Genomic DNA, 18575 nt, shown 5'->3' with positions numbered 1-18575 from the left:
TACAAAATAACTTGATTTAGGTAAAAAAGGAAGGGCACAAGCAATATACAAAAGAGAAGAGCATAAGGGTAAAACCAAAACAGTCAGTACAACACCACAAAATGGTACGGAACAGGGTAATTTACCCTGGGATGAGGGGGGAATGAGGAGCAGTTTTACAAAGGTAAACAAAAAGCAGACCGGAAGGGCTAAGCCATAGATTGAGGGCCATTAACATAATATGAGCATCAAAGAGAAAATACATTACTGGATGTTGAATTGTGGGGAGGTGATCAGGGTAGTGAGGGGAAGGGAAGGATGGGGAAATGAGATGTGGTTAAATGGGGGACAAGTAACAGGAAAGGTGGCGGCTGAATAAAGTGGGGGGCAAGGAGAGGGAAAGGATAAATTAAAAAGAAGTATCATTAATGCACAGTCAGTAAGTGATATTGGCCTGTGGGTTTTCGGATTTTCGGTCTGATTTTGGCTGGGGAACAGGGAGAGAGACCCCACCCCGGTAAGCAAGTTGCCCAACCTTCTCACCCACTGCTTCCAAGACGCTCTGACTCACCCAGTGATTCCGTCCTCCATCCGGGCCAGATTCAGGCTAGGGACCGGGGCCTTAAGGAAGCCCAGACCTTGGACTCGGGTTCTAGAAGACTGCACATCCCCTGGTAGACCTTGCTTTCTCTTGGGACTCTAGCGGCCCCTCGGGCACAGGCCTAGAGTGCCTAACGAGGAATGTATGCGGGTCTCGCCATGAAACTTGACATATTTACAGTGGTTTCGCGTTTTATTTATTTCATGTGCGGGCAGACCTCTTCTTTTACCTCACCCTCATCCCAAACTCAAACGTCCATCCTCTCTCTCCTTTTTATATTTCCCCCTCTTCTACCCTCTCATTAGTTGTGCTCCTTTCAATCCTTTCCTCCTATCTTTTCTCTCTCTTCTCTTTTGTACCACCTCTTGCATTCGTTTTCAATCTTTCTCCTCCTTCTCTCAATGTTACCTCTCCTGTCTCCCCACTCTTGTCCCTTTTCTCTTCTTTCTCTCTGTTATGACTGTATGTGTATGTCCCTCCTAGGACACCGTTTCAGTACATGCTTCGTAGTGTCCCTGAGCAGACACCATACCACCGGTGAGGTCACCAGCTGTAAACGGTCACGATGACAGTTGACAGCTGATCACCGAACTGACTGGAAGTGTGTACACTCCGATCTATGTAGAAGCTAGTGTTGGTGAATTTAATTAAAGAACTCTTCAACTTGATATCTGCGTTTGGAGTTCTTCATAAAGTGGCGACGAGCGCCAACACAGAACCCACGGAATTGAAAAAAAAACTTTAAACAAAAGCAGTCGGTCTTGACAATTCAAGAAAAGAATATAGAACAATTAAAATGTTAACGAGGAAAACGAAGTACTCCGGCAGCAAGAGGAACATTCTTCACAGGAAAAAAAAAGAAATACAAGGTCAGAAATCTTTTATAAAATAAACAGAAGAACATCACTCATGTGCAAGATATTCGAAAAATTTATAGACGGAGTCAGGAGCACAAAAATACTATAAGGAATAAAAAAGTAATGAAGACTGTGGAACATTGCTGCGCTGAAGTTAACAAGGCAAAAAATATAGTAAATAAAAAGCAGGAGGTGTACCATAAACTTCTACAAAGTGTATCTAAATCTTCTACAATATACCAGCGAGAAAAACCTTTGTGCGACAATGCGTGGAAACTAAGAAAAAAATGAAGGTACATGAACATTGAAACTAAGCTTTCCACCCCTTGTCAAGCAGATTCACATAATGTACAAAACGGAACTCAACTGCCAATGCCAACTGTCAAACTCAGCGGCAATCATCTGCGGTAACTACAGTTGTTCCCAATGTCATCGCGTCAATCTACATCGACGACCTATGCGGCCATCTTGGAATATAACAAAGAAAAAACTGAAGTCAGCGGTCTAGTTTACGTGATCACGAAGTCGCACCATTTTGAATTTTCAACAAATTAACTCGCACTCACCGCTAGCGAAACCAAACATCGGAACAACCTTCCAGGGACAACCGCGCATTGGGACAACCTGAGAATAAAACAGTAAGGCAATAATCGTTTAGCAAGTTAAATACCATAAAGTAACAGGGCATTAAGAATACATGTGTAAAATTTAAAGGACACTTGTATAAAAACAATAAGGGGGAAGTGAAAAGCATTTGAACTGTAATACTCCCTTTGATAATTAACCCCTGGTAAGTTGTCAAGTAGTATAACACATCTACACTTTTGCATAAACCCTTTCAGCCACTTTCCGCCTTCTAATAACAAAGGAGTTTATTTTAGACATATAAATACATATTGGAAATACCGTTAACATGGCTTCAGGTTGTGTATGGAACCTTTCCCCACCTGAAACATTCCTACGTGCTGGGGGTGGGCATGCACTTAAGTGGGAAGAATGGAGGGAGTATTTCCTCAATTACATCTCTACATTAGAAGAAGATGAAGAAGTCAAGGCAGAAAAAAAATACAAAATGCTCATGCATTGCTTAGGAGCAGGAGGAATAAAGGTATACAATGCAATTAATAAGAAGATTAGAGCAGAAAATGAAGGTGATATGTTTACTAACGCTATAGATGATCTCAACACATATTACAAACCAACAGTTTGCGTTGGAGTAGATCGTTATAAATTCTTCCATAGGAAGCAAGGAGAAGAAGAATCCATAGATGATTACGTGTCTGCGTTCAAAATCGTTGCAATAAATTGTCGCTTTAGTGCACTCCACAACGAGTTTATAAGGGATCAAATAGTGATGCAGGGTTCAAACTCAAACATCCAAGACAATTTGTGGGCCAAGGGCGAATACCCACTGCAAAACATAATAGACAATGCAAGAAAAGCCGAGATTACAGGCCGTTGTGCCAAAGCAGTCCTATCAGAAAATAAAGGGAAAAAAAGAAGGAGACACCATAAGCAGGGTGTCTGACCAAAAGTACTACAACAAGCAGAGTTCGAACAAAAGAAACAATAGACCAACATACAAGAGAAATGAAACAAAAAACTGGGGACACTGTTACAGATGTTTCAGCACATCGCACATAGCAAAATACCCAAAATGCCCTGCACATGAAGTGAAGTGTGCACATTGTGGCGTAAAAGGACATTTCATCAAAGCCTGCAATAAAAGGAGGCCACAACTAGTGAAAGTAGTGGAGGGTACAGAAGATAACATTCAGAATGCTTTTGACGATGACGGCATTAACATGTTTATATTGAATATTAATGATGAACAAAGCAGCGATATCAATGAAATTAGCGCAACAAAGACAAATACTAAGACAAGGAAACCCATATGTGGCATGACAATAGGGGGCGTGGAGAATAACATTGTTGTAGACTCCGGATCACCATATTCAATAGAAAATTGAACTTTATATACAAAGGATGGGTGTCTGCAGATAAACTTTATGTTTCAAAAGTGGGACCATCAGTACTAGGATGGATGGACCAAGGGAATCTGGGTATCATCCTAGACCCCAGCAAAAATGAGCCTGTGTTAAGTTTGTCTGACAACAATGACTACGCAAAATCTTTACTCAAAAAATGTCCCTACGTATTTAGTGGGGCTGTGGGAGTATTAAAAGGATATCAACACAGAATCAAACTTAAGCCAATCACAACCGCGGTGGTACACAAGGCAAGAAACATCCCGTTTGCCATAAGGGATGAAGTAAAGACCCAATTAGGCAAACTAATGGACAAAGGAATTATTGAAAAGGTGGAAGCATCTGAATGGGTCGCACCACTTGTCGTCGCAAAATGTCCCAATGGCAAGTTGAGACTCTGTGTAGACCTACCTGACCTTAATCAAAACATTATAGTGGAACAATGCCCACTACCAAAAATAAATGAGATGCTAGCTACCACTAAGAGCATCAAATGGTTCTCAACAATCGACTTAAAATCCGCTTATCACCAGGTACATCTGCACCGTGATAGCAAGAAACTAACAACATTCATTACTCCATTTGGTTGTTTTAGGTTTACACAGGTAACTTTCGCAATGTCTCATAAACAACATTTTCGAAGAAGTTTTAGGAATAGAATTCTTCCAGGATGACATCCTAATTATGGGCAAATCAAAGGAAGAGCACGACAACAGGGTAGAACATGTTTTAGAAATTCTGAACAGAAAAGGTTTGACCGCAGAGCATTCCAAATGCAAGTTTGCAAGCAATTCTGTCAGCTATATTGGCCACCAAATAACAGGCGAAGGAATCAGCCCAAAAAAAGAACTCATACAGGCCATAAAGGACTTACCAGTACCCGCCAACAAAGATGAACTGAGATCTTTCTTGGGATTGGTGGAGTTTTACTCCAAATTCATCAAGAACTTCTCACTTAAGACATACGCTTTAAGACAGCAGTTAAAGCTTAAGAACAAATTATGAATGGACAGAAGAATGTGAAGAAAACCTTTCAGAATCTGAAAGCAGACATGTGCACAGTTTTACCCCTTCAAGGATTCGACCCTTCTCTTCAAAACTTTGAAAGCGCAAGTAATAACTGATTGGGCGCTGTAGTCACACAGAAGGACACTAAAGGAGTGGAATACACTATAGCCTTTGCTTCACGTTCACTGACCCCAACAGAAGAAAAATTGTCAGTAATAGAACATGAGGCACTAGCATGTGTGTGGGCCCAAGAACACTTCAGGCAATATATTTGGGGCAGAATGGTCAATTTGTGCACAGACCATAAGCCCTTAACAAAAGTACTCACAACGAAAGGTTTGTATAAAGCTTTACCCAGATTAGCCAGGCTATTGGTGCGCCTGTTTGACTACGTGTAAAATGTCCAATATGTCCCAGGCGTAAAAAATTTTGTGGCAGATTTTCTAAGCAGAATGCCCATAGGAACAACCAGCATCATCGACATCAATGAAATGATGAGTCTTGTATAGCAAATGTCTTCTAAAAATCCAGTGGTGTTACAAAGGAAGAGTGGCTTTTGGAGCAAAATAAGGACAATATCATGTGTCAAGTAATACAAAGGATGACGGAAGGTTGGACAGGTAAAAGTAAACTGGCAGAACCTCTAAGGCACTTTTGGGAAGTGAAAGACGAATTGTCACTAGTAAATGAATTCCTATTGAGAAGTGGAAGATTTGTACCACCAAAACACATCAGAAAAAAAATACTTAAGTTATGCCACGAAGGACCCCTGGGCATCGCAAAAACAAAGAGCAGAGTCAAAAACATGTATTGGTGGCCAGGTGTTCGCCTTGATGTGGAGAGAACGGTAAGGAATTGCAAAATGTGCATGGACTCTGACAAAAGACAGGGGACATTTAGACTGCCTCTACACCCCGTTCCCTGCCCATCCATGCCATGGGAGAGAATAGGTATCGATATTATGGGACCCATATCAGATTATCTTGAACAATGGTATGTGATAGTTATTATTGATCACTTCACCAAGTGACCAGAAGTAAAAATTATCAACAAACCTGATACACTGAACGTAGTTATGTTCATGGATGATACTTTTGCACGTGAAGGTCTCCCCAAACGGATATTGAGCGACACCGGGGCTCAATTCACTTCAGAAATATTCAAGGATTACATACTTAGGCACAATATTGAGCATAAAACAGCATCTGTATATCATCCAGCAGGAAACTGGGCCATAGAAAGATTCAGCCGAGTCTTGAAGGGCATAATACAACTCACAAACAGCAACAACCTCAACTGGAAACAAGAGATACTCAAGACTGTGTGGGCATACAGAATTACACCATGTGAGACTACAGGACACAGTCCGTTTGAACTTATGTGAGGCAGAACACCTCTTTTAAAGGACAATGTGGGCTGGGTTACGGCAGCAGAAGAGTACACTGGTCTTCACAACAGGTCAGAAAAGGACTCATGCATGCTCAGCTCAAGAACAAAATGATCACCGACAACAAGCATGGGTGCAAACACGTGGAACTCAAGGTGGGGAACGTCGTCAAGGTAAAAAAAAAGTGGTCACATAGGGAAGAGTCAAGACAGATACACCGCTCCCCTGTCAGTACATGAAGTGTACTGTAATTCCGCAATCTTGAGCGACGGTAGGGTATGGCACTTCTATGCCCTTTCTGCCTACAGACATCCCGTAAAGAACCCGGAAGACACCATGCCCACGGAGTTTACGAGAAACTCTCCTGAGACACCTAAAAGCAAAGCAACTCGTCACAACTCTGTTCCGCAGACTATGAGTCTGACTATGAGTTTCCTGCACCATCTACCACGACAGAAAGCCACATCTTGTGACCCACCTCTGCGCAAGCGAACACATCATCCAATCAGACTAGCACAAAGAGAGTCAGACTCATGTTGCCACCTACGCCCGTACACAACACATCACAACCCATCAGCAGGAGCCGAGCAGGAAGGTTGTTAGGTCCACCTGCAAAACTAAAAGACTATATTTGAGAATAGTCTGCACTGTACGCATTGTTTTGTTCTTCTCCTTTCCCCCTTTTCCCTCGTCTTCTCTCATCCTTAAGGGGGAAGATGTGTTATGACTATATGTATATGTCCCTCCTAGGACACCGTTTCAGCATATGCTTCGTAGTGGCCCTGCGCATACACCATACCACTGGTGAGGTCACCAGCTGTGAACTGTCACGATGGTTGTTGACAGCTGATCACCGAACTGACTGTAAGTGTGTACACTCCGATCTATGTAGGAGCCAGTGTTGGCGAATTTAATTAAAGAACTCTTCAACTTGATATCTGCATTTGGAGTTCTTCACACTCTCTCCGTGTCATCTCTCACTTCTTGCACTTTACACTATCTCCCTGCCAAAGATCCCTATCTTCCAGTCTCCCATTCGCCCTCTCTTCTCCTCTCTTCCATCTCATTTCACGTACACCTTCTCTCCTCCTGCTGTCCTCTTTATGTCACCAGCTTTCCCCATCCACACACTTGCCTCTTCTAGGAACTTGACTCCCCTCTGTGCCTACAACTTGCCTTCTCTCTTCGAATCTCCTTTTTCCTCTCCCTTCCACTCTGATAAGGTGTATAGTTATTTGTTTTATACAGTGGTCACTGCATATCTCAAAGGCTTCTTGGCTCTTCTGAGAGCAACGTAAACCACTCGAGCCAGGTTGTATACAAGGGCGCCACTTGGCCGGACTTACCTGAGCGAAATGGTTATTTGACAGGAGTGACAGTGGAAAATGAACAGAAAAGTATTGGTCAGAATAGTTCAGTTTTTAGATTTTTCCTAAAAGTCATGTGGTTATGGCCTTGACGTTTGTGAGTTGAGTTCATTCCATATGCTCGACCTGCTGATTGCAGAAGCTCTGCTTTTGCATATGCTTTTGGGGATGATAAACAATTTGCCTTGTTCTGAGCAGAGGTAGCGTAGTGGTTAGTAACGTTTGCTTCTATTCTTCAGATGGTTGTGAGCAGAGCCTTCCAAGTTCCTGTAGGTGAGGCAGTTGTTTTGAAGGTGATTCTGGATTTAAAGGGGTGCCAGTTGAGGGTTTAGTGTTGATGGCATGTGTTTTGTTCCTTTTGTAGGCTGAAGATTAAGCTGACTTCTGCATTTTGCACTCATTATACTTTTTTTGATAAGTGGAGAGGCCCACATGTAGGACAGCGACACAGTAAAGGTGTGAGTTCAGCAGTGCACAAAGTTATGTTTAATAGGGATGAAGCATAGAAAGTTTTTTTTCAGGCGTTCCATTGTGTTTTAAGAGGCTTGTATCTCTGATCCTGTTTATGCATGGAGACTTAGGTGTACATCTCAGGTCATGCTTAGCTTCCTGACCTTGACTTTGATAGGGACAGTGTCCCGAAGAAGGTAGCTGATGGGCAAACCTGACTCATTATTTAAGTGTGTTGCCCAGGTCCAAGGCCATGATTTCTGTTTTGGGGGTTAAGTTTCACACTGTTTAGGTCCATCCATATCTCTCGCTGTTTTGCTGAACTTGTACGTTTTTTTGTCTCCTGATGTCACCTGCAGGCAAATGTGCTTGCCATCCTCCAAAGGAGGCTGTGGACATCTAGGACTTTTACCAAGAGTTGTAGAAGTGAGAGATGGGAAGTGTAGAATCTGTGGGGAACCCTTCGTGGTCCTGAGCTTGTGGAGATGTACAGTTTGCACTTCTGACGTTTTCAGACCAGTGGATGAGGAAATAATTGAACCATTGCACCCATACATCAGCCACTGATGCACGGAGTGTATGTAGGAGGATGTTGTTGTTCCTCATATTGAAGGTGGCAGGGATGGCCTCACAGGACTACATGCTTTGTGATTCTTTATCTGTCTGGTCTAGAAGGTCTTCCCAGACATTTATCACTGCGGGTCTGTTCCAGGTTCGGTTGGTGTTGAAGATGATGTTCATATCTACGTGCATTAGGAGTTGTGTGAAGACTGTTTTTTCATGGGTTTTGGAGATTTAGCAAGACCCAGAAAATGGCAGTTAAGGCTAATGGCTATTTGTTTTTGAGGAGAAGGGTAACAATGCATCTTTTAGTGGAGTGAGCACTCCACACATTTAAAAATAGTTGTTATTGGTGTCTGTTATTGGTGATGCAAAGGATTGCGAGTGTATGGATGCAAAGAATGCAGGGCATGGTTCTCATGTCTGAGGCCTTTTATTAGTGTTCATGTGTCTTCCCTGTTGACTGTGGTGAATTGGAAGCTCTTGCACAGATCATGATCAGCATAGAACAGTGATTAAAATGGAGAAGTGTGACATGATGGCTGCTCTTATAAATGTAGTTTCCCAAAATGAAGAAGGTGCCAATGGAGTTGGTCTCTTTGCACTGTCACTCTCTCTTTCTTTCTCTCCTTCTCTTCGATCAGCCCTTTCTGCGCTTTCCTACAGCTACTCTCTGCTCTACCTTTTCTCTCCCCCTTTCTGGTTTCTTTCCTCCATACTTTGCTCTCCTTTAATGGAGCCCACCACTTACACAAGCAGCTGCCAATAATATGATCGGGAGGCACTCACTTAGGGCAGGGCAACTAACACACATAATCTAATAACATAGTGACAGCCATAAATAATGTGAAATATAATGACCCACTGATAACATCTACAAGGTGTAGTAGACGGTTTTGGAGAACGATTCCAAAACCGATCAAAGGCTCGCGGAGAGACTAAGCGAGTGTGGCATCGGAGGCACTGCCCTACGGTGGCTGAGAGATTTCCTAGGGGACAGATGGCAAATTACTACTCTTGGACCATATATCTCTAAAAGGAAATTCCTGCTGGATAAAGGGATGCCACAGGGATCCTGTCTTAGCCCTACTCTGTTTAATGTTTATCTATCCCCCCTGGCCAAACTTATCCAATCCTTCGGCTTTGAGATTATCTCTTACGTCGGCGATACGCAGCTACTGTTCCCAATTGGTAAGAACATCATGGATGAGAAACAGCGCTTCATGGACGATATGCTGGCGATCACAAACTGGATGAGGGACCAGTGCCTACAACTTAACCCGGGAAAAACCAAGCTAATGCTCTTAGGGAAATCTGCACATCTCTGGACTGCTGACTGGTGGCCCCCCCAATTGGGTGAAGCACCAAAACCTTCCAACTCAGTGAAAAGCCTGGGAATCCAAATGGATGCCAAGCTAGATACGAAGGACAATGTAAACAACATCACAAGTTCATGTTATTATAATCTGCTTCTACTGCGTAGAATAATCCCCTACCTACCCTTGGAGCACCGTAGAACCGTAGTGCAGGCAATGATAGGACGTAGACTGGATGATGGCAATGCCTTACTGGCAGAGGTTGGAACTACTACCTTATCTAAGCTACAAGTAATACAGAACACGGCGGCCAGAATGGTTTTGAATTGCCCTCCTGGTACTCCATCTCTTCCTTTGCTTAAACAGCTCCACTGGCTGCCAATTCAAAAACGCTCCTTGTTTAAGATCTGCTGTCTGTCCTTCAAAGCCCTTAGGTTTGAGGGCCCAGCCTATCTTAGAGATAAACTTTCTAGGCACTCGAGCGAATGTAACCTGAGGTCTAACTCCCTAGCCCTCCTGAACATCCCTCGGATCCGGCTCACCCACACAGGCGGCAGAGCATTCTCGTTTGTAGCACCCAAATACTGGAATTCTCTTCCAGTGACGTTGAGTAAATCTACTACCTACTTGTCCTTCAGGAAACAATTAAAAGCCTGGTTGTTCTGAAACTCTTCACATTGCAGTTTTCCCCTCAGGTAAAGCTCTGAGATGCCCCCGGGTGAGTCATGCGCGATATAAGAATCATTAACATAACATAACATAACATTCCCATATACAATCTAACACATGTCATACCTTACTGTAGGAACTCTAGCTTAGTTCTTTTTGGATTTCGCTCTGCTGCACGAGTTACCAATATGTTTCAATTTCTTGTGGTTATTTTGAAACCTCCTGGGTTCTATTTGGCCCATGTAGAATTCTGACACTTTTTCTCTCTTTTTTTAAATCTTTTAGTCTGTTTTCGATTTGTTTGGTGACAGCTATCATGTTTGAATGGCCAAGGACACAAACCGTTATCACTCTAGTCTAGTCATTAACTCTCCCCTATGTGTAGGCCAGGCAATTTAGATTGAACTTTCATATGTCCGCAAAGCGGGTGCAACGCTGGTATGCCAAATGCAAACCCATTTGAGTCTGTCTGGGCCCAGTCAGGGTGGGGAGCCAGGTACTATGCCGATTCCACGTCACTTCCTGATCTTACACACCCCTGGATGGTTTACTCCTTAGAAGACCTCATTGCTCTGAGGTCCTAACAATTTCCATTCCTGCCCAAAGTGCTGAGTACACTCCAAGCCCTACATAGTTATACTGAGGACGGCTTCCATGTCAATCCACCAAACATGAAGGTTGCATTGGGCAGATCCTGTATGAATGTTTCACCTCCTCTATGATGTCAGGTATTAAAAGTGGCTTACTTAATGCTCACTCGAGGGCACCGCAGAACACTGATGACTTTGACCTGATAACAAGTCACTCTTTTGACTTGCTCTCTTCATTGAAACTTGGCTCAAAGACAGCTCGAAGATAATTTCATTGATTTAATTCGCAAGGCTACTTCATCTTATTATGCAAGTGCCCTACTCTAAAAAAGGGGCATCGGTTGCAGTAATATTCAAAAACTGTGTTTAAGTATCTAACACACAATGCTTAGCTGTAGTAGAAGCTGAAATACTAACTACTGCTTTAGCCATATCTCCAAGCACTTCCATCTCCATCATGATTATCTACCGCCCTCTCAGTTCCCCATCCACCTCCATATTTAAGTTCTTTGATGCCATTTCGGCTTTTGCCTATCTAAAACGTTTCACTGAAATTCTCAGAGACTTTAACTGTCCAAAAAACTGTAACCTTGTTCAGAATGTGGCATAATGTCCTCGGATCTTCAACTGCCCTGAGTCAATTTACACTAACTATTTGAACTGGACAATTGCAATCACCGATCGATTAGCTTCTCTGTAAATGAATAAAAATACAATTTCTTCTTAGTTCTCCTAATCCTTAGCCAAACTTTTTTCCCCCCCAAGCAGCTCTTTTTTGTTTTACATTTATCTTTACATAGTCTAGCAACACAGCTCAACAGCATGTTCCAGTACGTATGCAAAGATTTAAAAGAGTTATAATGCCCTCAACACGCTGGCACATGGCTGCTTTCCAGATCACAACATTTTTGCATGCAGCCCATATATCACCATCTTGGTAGTAGAAGTAATAAAGAACAAACAGCCCATGAACATCCAACAGTTTTTGTACCCCTTCAACCAGGCTATAATCCCACACTGCCTGAAAAAGGAAAATAAAGAGTTAAGAGCAGCGTCCTAAAGAATACACGTTATGATGGAGTGTCGCTTGGTCACATGCACATTTAGCAACACCCCCTTTCATCAGCAACAACCAGCTGCTCCCCCCAGGCAGCCTTTCATGATCTTTACAGCATGGCCAAATCTCGTCGGTATCTGTATCCCGACCTCCAGTTAGTTATTTTAGTATTCATAACATATATGATAAATTCATCCTCCGCTGTGGTGTAGTATAGATAATGTCCCAATGATCTGTTACTTCTCTATCATCAGTTCAGCTCGAGTCAATTTAGGAACATCTCCCAACCACACCTTGGTGCTTGTACCTTCAAAGCTTTCCATTCCATTGCTATATTTCTTTTAACAATCACCATCAGCAAGTCCAGCGAGCTGAGCCTCGGGGAGAGTCAGTTGTCTGTCTGAGCTTAAAGCGCCATATTCTAGCAACCTCTTACATTACAAGAAAGCAATATGTGTTGTGTGCCGATCCTGGGGGGTACACTGGCCTCTGCTGGGCTTACTGGGTTAGCGCGAGGGTGGGAGCGGGCTAGCAGGCACACAATAACCACACCGGTGGTATGGTCGGTTTGACGTGCCCGAGCGTCCCCCTTCCATTTATTAACTCCCCGCAGGCCACGCCTAGCCTGCGGATGTGGTGGATGGCAGGACAGCGACCACTAGACCGCCAACTATTACATCCCTATCCAACTCAGTTCTTTTGTCAAAACATTTTCTCCACATATTTAGACAAAATCACATATCAACATTCAGTCCAGTCCAGGACTGCAGTACTTGCGTGAGACTCAGCTGGTGAGATCCAGGTCTTCAGCAGGCATAGTCTCTCAGTCGCTGGCTCGGGTGGGGGTTGGGCCTCAGGCTGTATCTTTGGGTGCCAGTCCACCCTCCCTCTCCGCTCCGGCCGGAGTCATTTGAGCAAACTCCGCGTTGTGGTGAGGGGCTTAGCGCTGGGGCTTTCCCAGCTGGACCATTCACCGAGTCATCCGCCCGTTCTACAGGTTCGCCCATGGCCACGGGACTTGGGGGACTGCTGGCAGTCTCCTTGTGTTGTTCTGGTGGGACTTCTATGAACCACGAGATATTTAGGGACACTTCCTCTGCTCCTCTGCGCGCCATTACCATGGAGCCGTGATTGGCGGTGACCTTCTAGGTGCCCGGCTCGTAGGCTGTTTGGAATTTTCCTCCCTGACGCCGGCTCCGTAGGATGACTGTTGCCCCTTGGCTAAAACTTATCTGGGTGGCTCGGTGTCGAACACTTGCGCCCTGGTTCTGTCGCACCCTCCTCTCTTGTACTTCCTCGACGTCCAGTTGAGGTGGTGACCATCCCGGACAGGTGGGGAGCAGGTCACGGCGGGGGCCATGGAGCGTGAGGGCCCACGTGCTTCGCTGAGTGGTACAGTGAGGGGTGCTTCGGTACTCTCTCAAGAATTCATTGAGCCTCTGTTCAGGGTCTACTTGCTCCACCACTGCTATACGGGACATTTTGTTCAGAGTTCGCATGAAACGTTCAACGTCCCCGTTAGCTTGGGGCCATTGTGGGGTGATGCGGCGATGCAATATGCCTCGTTGTTGGAGGAATGTAGCAAATTCGGCCCCTTGGAACGGGGGGCCGTTGTCACTGCGTACTTCTTGAGGGAAACCAAACATGGCGAATATTTTCTCCAATACTGGTCCGACGTGGTTGAAGGGCTCTACTACGGGATACTTGGAGTAGGCATCTACGATGACAAGGGTGTGTTTCCCTCCTGGGAAGCTTCCAAAATCCACACTTACTTTGGACCATGGGACAGTGCAGGCTTCTTCCGTGATGATCGGGAGAGGTTTCTCTGGGACGCTTGTTAATTGGCACAATGAGCACTGTCGAACATATTCCTCTACCATGTCCTCGAGTTCTGGGAACCAGACTTGCTCTCGCATCCGTGCCTACATCTTGGTTGTGCCCTGGTGTCCTCCATGGGCTAGTTGAACGGCCCGTTGCTTGAGGCTCTGCGGTATCACCAGCCGGGGTCCTCTCAGCAGGATACCACTGCTGGTGGCGCTCAGTTCATGACGGACCCGGCACATTTCGTGGTCCATGAATTGGACTGGTGGAGGTAGTCCGTCCACGAACCTTGCTGCATGGCGGCTAGTGTCCGGGTATAGATGGCAACCGTGGCAGCCGCCTCTCGTACCTCACCTAGGGACATGCTCTGGGGGCATGATGCTAGGGCTACAAGGTGGGCATACTCTTCGACGTGCTCCTCTTCTTCCGGTCTCTCAGGCTGAACTGTGTGTCGTGAGAGGAAATCTGCTGGGTTCTTGGACCCTGGGCAGTACACCACCTCCATCTTATTTGGTTGTAGCTGGACAGCAGAGCGTTCAATCGGCGGGGGTGGATGCGGTGCGGTTCCTTTGAAGAGGGGGACCTGTGGCTGATGGTCGGTGACCATCGTGAACGGATGGCCGTGGAGGTACAGATGGAAGTGATTGCAGGCCCACTTGATTGCGAGTGCTTCGTGCTCGATTTGGGCATACCTTGCTTCTGTGGAGGTGAGCGACCTACTGGCGAACGACAGGGCGGCCCACTGGCCTGGCTCACGCTCCTGGGCCAACACTGCACCTAGTCCTACGGGGCTGGCATCGACCAGCACCTCCGTCTGCTTCCTGGGCTCAAAGTATGCGAGCGTGGCCTCTCCTAGGAGGGCGTCCTTTATTCCCAAGGAATGCTTCTTCCTCCTTTGGGCCCCAGTGCCAGGTTGCGTCTGCTTTTGTGAGTGCCCGCAGCGGCTAGCTCCGGGTGGCCAGCCCTGGTATGAACCACCCACAGTATGTGTCCATTCCCAGGAAGCTCCGTACCTCCGCGACTTCCTCGGGTCTACCTGTATGCCTTCCTGGCTGAATTCATAGCCGAAGAACTCGAGGGAGGGCTGGAAGAATTGGCACTTGTCCTTATGTAGGGTGGCTCCGTGCTCGCTGAGGCGTTTCAACGTGTCGCGGAGGTGTTTGTGGTGGTCTGCAGCTGTTACAGAGGGAATGAGGATATCATCGCTCACGTTCAATACTTCTGGCAACTCCGACAGTAGTTCCCGTATGGTGTTCTGGAAAACCTCGGCTGCCGAGGAGATCCCGAAGTTCAAACGCTTGTACCTCCTGAGCCTCCTGAGCCCTAGGTGGGTGCTGAAGGTGGTGATGAACCTGCTCTCCTCTGACAGGGATAGTTGGTGATATCCTGCGTTCAATTCAATTTTTCGAGAACCACTTGGATCCGTTGACATCCGCAATGATGTCGTCCAATGTTGGTGTTATGTGGCGTTCTCTTTTAATCGCTTTATTGGGCAGTCTCATATCGATGCCCAGGCGTATGGCTCCCGGCTGTTTGGGCTTTTCCGCGATGACCATCGGGGATTCCCATGGCGTCGGTCCTGTTACCTTTTCAATGACCCCTTGTTCTTCTAAGGCTTCCAGCTCCTTCTCGACGAATGGTCGCAAGTGGTCGCAGATGGAAAGGAACTCTCCTGTGTCGCAGGGCAACAGGGGTGACCGACTTGTCAATGTGTAGCTTGATGGGGTCACACTTGATGCACCCAAGGCCTTTGAACAGCTCGGGGACCTGCCCCAGGAGCTCCTCTACCTGATATGCACGGATCCGCCTCGCGAAGGCGATTAGCTTCAGATCTTCAGCAGTGTCGCTGCTCAGAAGGGTGTCTGCTTCCCTGTCGATGATGTGGATTGTGGCCATCACCTCAAGGTCATCTGCCTTGATAGGTAACAAGATCTTTCCTTTCAGCGGTAGGGGCGTGTCTGCTCCATATGCTTAGATCCTCGTTTTGGATGGTACCACTGGAGGGCGAGGGCGTAGGCTTCGGTATTGTTGTAGGCCCATGACATTCACTGTTGCTCCGGTGTCGATAACTGCTTTCACTTCAGTTCCCGCGACCTGCACGATGCACGTGGGCCGTGGTCAGCGGTGTTGCTTGAGCTCCCTTGTAAAAGACACGATGTATACCTCTTCATTCTGAGGAGTCCTCAATGGTTGGTAGGTGCCTCGCGGGTCTTCTCTGTGCTTGATCAGGTGGCGCGGTGTCTGTTACCGACAGCTGCCGAACGGCTCTCGTTGGGGGCTTTTGCCCTCAGACTTCTCGGTTTCTGTTACGCCTCCTACAGACCGTTGCAAAATGATTGGGTATTCCGCAATTGGTGCAGGTTTTCTTTTGGGCGGGACAGTCTTTAGCTGCATGCGGCTCGTGGCCACAGTATCCGCATCTTGACTTGGGCGCTTCTCCTTTCGGCCCTCTGTACATATCTCCCCTGGGCTTAGTCCTTACGGCATCGGCTCGCTCTGTCTTGATGGAGACTGGCTTGGTATGGGGCTTGGTCAGGGCTTGATCCATTTTGTTAGCTCTGGCTGCGGACAAGTCGTGAGATCTGGCCAGTATCAGTATGTCTTCCAGTGTGATTCTTTGCTTGCGCAGTGTGAGGCCTCTCAGGGTCTTGTCGCGGCAGCCCTGGATTAGCTGTCTCCTGATTTCTTTCGGCTTGTCTTCGTGTGTGCACGTGCTAGCCAGCTCTCGAAGTTGTGCGTAGAACGAGTCTATGGATGCTCCTTCCCTCTGGCGGGCTTGTCTGAGTTTAAAAACCTCAAAATCCGGGTTTAGTTGCGGGTCAAAGTGGCCGTTTAGCACAGTCACTGCTGCGTTGTAGTCGTTCGTCGCCCCTGTGTTGGGCAGGTGCTTGAAGAGTTTCATCACCGGCGTGGTGTAGTAGCAGGGACCTCTTTACCTCCTCGTCTGTCTCCCTGGTCGCGACGAAGTAGTTGTCGAGGCGTTCTATCCATGTTCTACATGCGGAGCACCGCTGCGGTGCCGCGTACGGGAGACATACGTTCTCCTGTGCAGGGCGAGATGCGAGCGAGGGTTGGGCCCCCTCTGCTCGTCGCCAGTGTCGTGTGCCGGTCCTGGGGGGTACACAGGCCTCTGCTGGGCTTACTGGGTTAGCGCGGGGGTGGGAGCGCGCTAGCAGGCACACAATAACCACACCGGTTGTATGGTCGGAAGGGACGTGTCTCGAGCGGCCACCTTCTATTTATTAACTCCCCGCAGGCCACGCCTGGCCTGCGGATGTGGTGGATGGCAGGACAGCGACCACTAGACCGCCAACTATTACAATATGCACTGCGCGCTCCTTTTTTTTACGTCCAAATAGGCAATGTTAAAAAATAAAAAAAGACTAATTGAGAATTCTTGGGATTCTTGTCATCCTTCAGCACATGCTGTGTTGTTAAAAAAGCATTTGGTTATCATTCTACACTATACTACATCCCGTAACTTTCCTGAGATTCGTGTAACCTCCTCTTCAATCTCCGTTGACAAGTTCGACATACATATGCCTGCAGATATATTTCGCCTCATGAAGAAATGTAAATCGGCATCCCCTAATCATCTATCTCCCTTCCAATTATTCACCTTGACGTGCCTGGCATTGAAGGGGCTAATTTGTAGATAGTTATTCTTTCACTGTGCTCTGGCTGAGTTCCTAGTGAACTCAAACAAGGTGTGTCAAAAAGACCTAGACCCGTGCTGCTCCGTATGGGCTGGTGGGGCAGACTGACAGCGGAGACTCCACTGTGGAAGAATGGACAGCTCCCCGCACTGGCCTCGCTGGCAGGGTTTGGTGGCTGGGACTCTATTGGAATCTCCTCGCTTGGACATGTTATGACCGGGGTTACTCTCAAGTCCTTCCAAGAACTTAGCACTGAATTCCATATGCCCAAGACTCAATTCTTCAAGTATTTACAATTCCATCATGCGCTTGCCCCTAGTTTGGTTGGCTTGGATCAACTACCAGAATTTAGTCCAGTTGAAGCCAAAATCTTCATGGGGGACCTTGGGGATAAAAGGTGTCTCAAATCTACCAAACGGTAGTCACCCATTGCTCCTCTTCCCTGCTACCACTGAAAGAATCCTGGGAAATGGACATTGGCCCGTTGGACGAGGATGACTGGAGGGAGGCTTGGAGTCCTCGCGCGGGGCGGCCATTGCAGTGCGACTCCGCCTAATACAATTTAAATATCTGCACAGGGCTTACTATACCCGGCAGAAACTGTGGAAGGCGGGCCTGATTGCGTCTCCGGAGTGCCTGCGCTGTGGGGCTGAGAGAGGTACGCTGCTGCATACGGTGTGGTCCTGTGTTGGTCTGACTCGGTTCTGGAACGGCGTTTGGAGTTGTTTGTCGGAGGTTCTAGGGTGGGATCTTCCCCGTACGCCCAGGCTGGGACTTCTACATACCTTGGAGAATGTGGGTGGGAACATCTACAAACGTCACCTTATGCTGTTGGGCCTGGTGGTTGCTAAGCGGGATCTGACACGGGCATGGAAGGGTGAGCGTGCTCCTCCGCTAGGTGCCTGGAAAGCAGGCCTAGATTACTGCATGGGATTGGAGCTGCCTGTGTTTGAAGCCAGGGGATGCCCCCGGAAACATTACAAGATCTGGAAACGGTGGGCGGATTACAGGGGGTTGACTCTGGAGCCCCCAGCAGACTCAGAGGATGGGCTACCTGCAGAGGAGGACCTTCAGGCCTAGGGGGGCACTCGCCGATTGCTGTACTGTATTCAAAACTGCGGCCTATTGTGATCACGTGCATCGGGTTAGGGTGGGATAAGGGGTGGGTAGTTGGGGTGTTGGGTTGTTGGGGTGGTGGAGGAGGGGCGGGAGGGGGGGGGGGGGTTTCCAAGTGATTAGGTTTGCATATACATTGAGATATGTCTACC

The 18575-nt window shown here is 46.8% G+C and overlaps 1 protein-coding gene across 1 annotated transcript in view; it reads left to right on the top strand.

Moving 5' to 3' along the window:
* LOC147729973 (uncharacterized) overlaps window positions 1-18575 on the top strand; it is a 1004770-nt gene that overhangs the window by 967107 nt on the left and 19088 nt on the right. The gene's annotated exons all lie outside the window — the stretch shown is intronic.

Source organism: Lissotriton vulgaris, chromosome 2_1, assembly GCF_964263255.1.
Source record: "Lissotriton vulgaris chromosome 2_1, aLisVul1.2, whole genome shotgun sequence".
Taxonomy (NCBI): domain Eukaryota; kingdom Metazoa; phylum Chordata; class Amphibia; order Caudata; family Salamandridae; genus Lissotriton; species Lissotriton vulgaris.
Note: the sequence above shows the minus strand (reverse complement) of the source record. Positions and strands in the feature narration are given on the sequence as shown.